At 43.5% G+C, this 4,653-nt stretch overlaps 1 pseudogene; it reads left to right on the top strand.

Moving 5' to 3' along the window:
* Window positions 1–2,384: 2,384 nt before the first annotated feature.
* On the top strand, window positions 2,385–2,483 carry LOC124084955 (small nucleolar RNA SNORA70; annotated as a pseudogene).
* The last annotated feature ends 2,170 nt before the right edge of the window (window positions 2,484–4,653 follow it).

The raw sequence follows: 4,653 nt of genomic DNA, 5'->3' as shown, positions 1-4,653 counted from the left end.
GCAAGATGAAGATAGCTGAACCAAGGTAGTGCCCTGGGAGTGGCAAGAAGTGGGTGGACACAGGGTGAGCCTTAATGTCAAAGAGTATGGATACTTTTATAATTTCTCATGGGCAATGCCAGACCACATGCGAAAGTATTGGTCAACCTACTGATTCTTCAAAACTACAGGTGTACTCTGCTTTCTCAGAATTTAAAAGCTGGTGGTCTCCACCATACATTTTTGTGTCTTAGGGGTGAAGCCACTTCTCAGGTCCCTAAAGGTCTTCTCTTATGCTTATTTCCATGGTCCCTTCTGTGAAAAGGAAGTAAAAAGTAAACACCCTGTTTAGAAAAGGATGGCATGAACTACTGTTAAGTGGCCAACCTCCTTCTACACCATCAGGCCAGGATGTAAGGGAAAAGCCCCATCATTTCTTTTTATTGATTGATTGATTGTAGGTGGACACAATACCTTTATTTTATTTTTATGTGGTGCTGATGATCAAACCCAGTGCCTCATGTATTCGAGGTGAGCGCTCTACCACTGAGCCACAACCCCAGTCCCCCATCATTTCTTTACAGAATTCTGAGCCTGAAGGACCAAGAGAGGTCAGTTCAAGCCCTTCTCATGCAGAAACAGCAGCCAGAATTCCAAGGGGTAGAGGCATTTGCCCAAGGGTAGATCTGGAGGTCAGCAGAGCCAGCCAAAAACTGAAGTCTCCCAGATGCTCTTCTATTAGGCATCCATTTAAATTTCCCCCATCTGATAATTAACAGAGGGGGCAACTAGAGGGTTCAGGTGATGCCAGGAATTTAAGTCACTAAGCATAGTTCAGCGATCAGCCTTACTCATTTTGGGTTGTATATATCTGGCCTCATTTCCCCTTCAGCTTCAAAAAGAATATAGTGGACCACTCTTTCAAAGGTCTTAAAGGTCAGTGTGGACTGTTTTAAAATTTTTTGGTACCAGGGACTGGACCCAAGGGGGTTTAACCACTGAGCCATATCCCCAGCTCTTTTTAGTTTTTCTTTTGAGAGAGTCCCACTAAGTTGCTTAGGGCCTTGCTAAATTGCTGAGGCTGGCTTTGAACTTTGAACTGATCCTCCTGCCTCAGCCTCTGGAGCCACTGGGATTACAGGCATGCTCCACCATATTTGGCTGGCTAGTGTGGAGGAACTGTCATCCATCTTTCAACCTCATCACAACAACAGGTACTACCTGTTGACACCAGTGTTCATACTGTCCCATATTTACTCTTTCCCTTTTAACCACAAGCTTTTACTTCAGTCTACTATTTTGTCCCATTTTGTTCTTAAACTGTCAAAAACTTCCAAATACCTGTGTGTGTGTGTGTGTGTGTGTGTATTCAATTTCTTTTCTTTCTTTCTTCTTTCAGTATTGGGGACCAAACCCAGGGCCTTGCACATGCTAGGCAAACACTTTATCACTGAGCTACATGTCCTATCCTCCTGTGTTCCAGTTTCATCTCTGGTAATGATAACACTTCACAGTTTTGAAAGTCTTGGTTCTAGGGGCTGGGGATATAGTTCAGTGGTAGAGTGCTTGTCTAGTATACACAAGGTCCTGGGTGTTGTCTCTCTCTCTCTCTCTCTCTCTCTCTCTCTCTCTCATACACACACACACACGTCTTGGTTCTGAAAATGGTGCTGGTGAGCATTCTGAGATCCCTGCCTCAGTCAGTAGTATGTCCAAGCTTTCATCAGGGGACAGGGAGCCTCTTGAGGAAACACATGTGGTTTTCATTGATTACACAGCTATAACTGGCTCAGAGTCTTCCTTCCCTACTCTTTGCTCCCCAGCCCCATGCCCAGAGCAGGAAAAGTTGCTGAGAATGTGCTTCTTTAGCTCATTCCTCTTCCCAGCTTAGCTCTTATCACAGTCCACCAGATCAACACTGTTATTTTCTTAGAACTATAGTCTATCACCTGGCAGAGTGATACACACCTATAATCCCACATGGGAAACTAAGGTAGGAGGATCATAAGTTTGAGGCCAGCCAGGGCAAGTTAGTGAGATCCTACCTCAAACTGAAAAATAAAAAGAAGGACTGGGCATTTGGGTATGTACCTAAAACAAAACAACCAACACCACCACAAAAAATATCAAAATAAAAGCAGAACTGTAGTGTTTCTGTCTAGGGTAAAATTCCATTTTCCTCTATCATTGAACTTGGCTTTTCTGGCTTTCAGAGAACATGCTGGATTCAGAGCTCTTGGCTTATTTTTCTCCAGGCCATGAGTCATATTCACACATTTTATTTTTTGTGGCACAACAGGGTCGGCTCCCCAATTCACAGAAGGATGATTAAAGACTGTGTATCCCTTTTACTTTTATATTCACTTGAATACAATTTACTAAAATCTGGAGAAAACTCATGGGGGCTGTGCACAGTGACCACAAACAGTAGCCTCCCTGGTGGTGCACGCAGCCAGTTGTTTTTTTTTTTTTTTTTGGTTGCCGCAGGGACCTTGGAGACAGCTATTTCCAGTGGACGTTCATGTCTCTGACTTCATGCAGGTACCAATCTAGGCTCCAGACAGGTATGTGGGGTGTCTTTGGGATGTGTCAGGGCACAGTGGCCAGGGTTCACACTGGCCAAGTCTTTATGACCATCCACACCATGCTGCAGAACCAGGAGTATGTAACTGAGACTATGCAGGGTCACATTTAAGTTCCCTGTCCTAGGGTTGGGGAATATAGCTCAGTGGTAGAGTGTTTGCCTAGCATGCACAAGGCCCTGGGTTTGATGCCCATCACTGCAAGAAGGAGAAAAAAGGAAAGAAGAGAAAGAATGAGTTCTCTGTCTATACAATATCCACATCTCAAAGAGGTAGGGCCATAATTCAGGTGAGTTTGGAGACATGATGGCTGAGAAGGAGCTTATCCCAAATGGCTGTGGCAGGCCCTGGCTCCTAAGGGTTTCCACTGGGCAGCTTCTTTCTTACTTACGCCTACTAAAATAAAAGAGGAGGGAGACATTTCGGCATTTCTTCCTGCCTTTCACTCCTGATTTGAATTTTCTCCAAAGCACCTTTATCACCTTCTGTCATACTATATAGTTCATTTGTGTTAGCTCTCTCTCCTCACTAGAATGTAGACTTTTTAGGGGTTGTTTTTGTATTGGGAATTGAAGCCAGGGGCACTTTATCATTGAGCTACATCCCAACCTCAGTCCTAAATTTACTTATTTACTTAATTGGTACTGGGGATTGGTCCCTGGGGAATTTTAACCACTGAGCCACATCCCCAGCTCCTTTTTAAAAATTCTTTGACACAAGGTTGTTCAGGGCCTCACTAAATTGTTGAGGCTGCCTCAGCCTCCCAAGTCACTGAGATTATAGGAATGCACTGCCACACCTGGCTTAAAATGTAACTTTTTGAAAACAGGACTTTTTTTTTCATGTTATATCTCAAAAACCTATTTACCAAGTTCACACAGAGTTGTAGCTCCAGAACTCAGATCAGCGCCTTACACATATTAGCTATTCAAGAAATGTTGAACAAACTGTTGAATGAATAGTTTTCTTTCAATAGGTCTTCCTTATTTCTGGGCCCTACCACTTCCCTCTCCAACAAAAACCATGCCTTTCCATTGGCTCTAGGTAGCTCCCCTCCATCTCCAGCTACTGACATTACATCATTCTGTAGGACCTTCTCACTCCTCTGTGGCACTATCCCTTAACCTCCCCCAGCAATCTCACCCTCCCCTGAATCCACCGCATCCCAGGTATGTGTCCCTCATCTAGAATTCAGCATTTTCTACTTTGTGTGTGTATGTGTGTGTGTGTGTATATATATATATATATATATATATATATATATATATATATATATATATACATATATACATATATATACACACACACACACACACACAAATATACTTTTCCTGAATAATGTGACTGCAATCAGGCCAGTAGTAGACACTGGTTAGTATTTCCTGGGCAAAGCTGATTTCCTGTCCCCTTTCCACTCCCTTTTCCCACAGCTCATCAGCCAGTGCTAAATGGACCCAGGACAAGGACCCAGATGTGGGCCTGATACTTTCAGGCTGGTCCATAGTGAGGGGAGTTATATCTCAAACACCTATTTACCAAGTTCACACAGAGTTGAGGGACATACAAACCAAATGTCAATTTGCTGACTGACCCTGAGGAATGGTGACAGACCAGGTGGACTGGAATACTTGAACTGGCCTAACCAGTTGATCTCCCCATGCGCTGAACCTGCTTAGTAAATGTAAAACAAATGTAACCACCTAAAGTCAGTTCTCTGTTAAGGCAAGAGCTTCTCTTTGCTACAGGAGCCACCTGACCACAGAAATCAGAGCTCAAGTCTCCTTAGTCAGGATCTAGCCCCAGTTAGTCAGTGCCAGCATGGGCCTTGCCAAGGCTCACTTCTATACTTCTTTTTTTTTTTTTAAAAAGGTTGTTTTTTTTTTTTTTTTTTAAGAGAGAGATGAGAGAGAGAGAGAGAGAGAGAGAGAGAGAATTTTAATATTTAAATATTTTATTTCTCGGCGGACATAACATCTTTGTTTGTATGTGGTGCTGAGGATCGAACCAGGGCCGCACGCATGCTAGGCGAGCACGCTACCGCTTGAGCCACATCCCCAGCCCTCACTTCTATACTTCTGAGGATGACCAGACC

Source organism: Marmota monax, unplaced genomic scaffold (genome assembly GCF_021218885.2).
Source record: "Marmota monax isolate L192 unplaced genomic scaffold, Marmota_monax_Labrador192_F-V1.1 WCK01_AAM20220418_F8-fsc00106, whole genome shotgun sequence".
Taxonomy (NCBI): domain Eukaryota; kingdom Metazoa; phylum Chordata; class Mammalia; order Rodentia; family Sciuridae; genus Marmota; species Marmota monax.
Note: the sequence above shows the minus strand (reverse complement) of the source record. Positions and strands in the feature narration are given on the sequence as shown.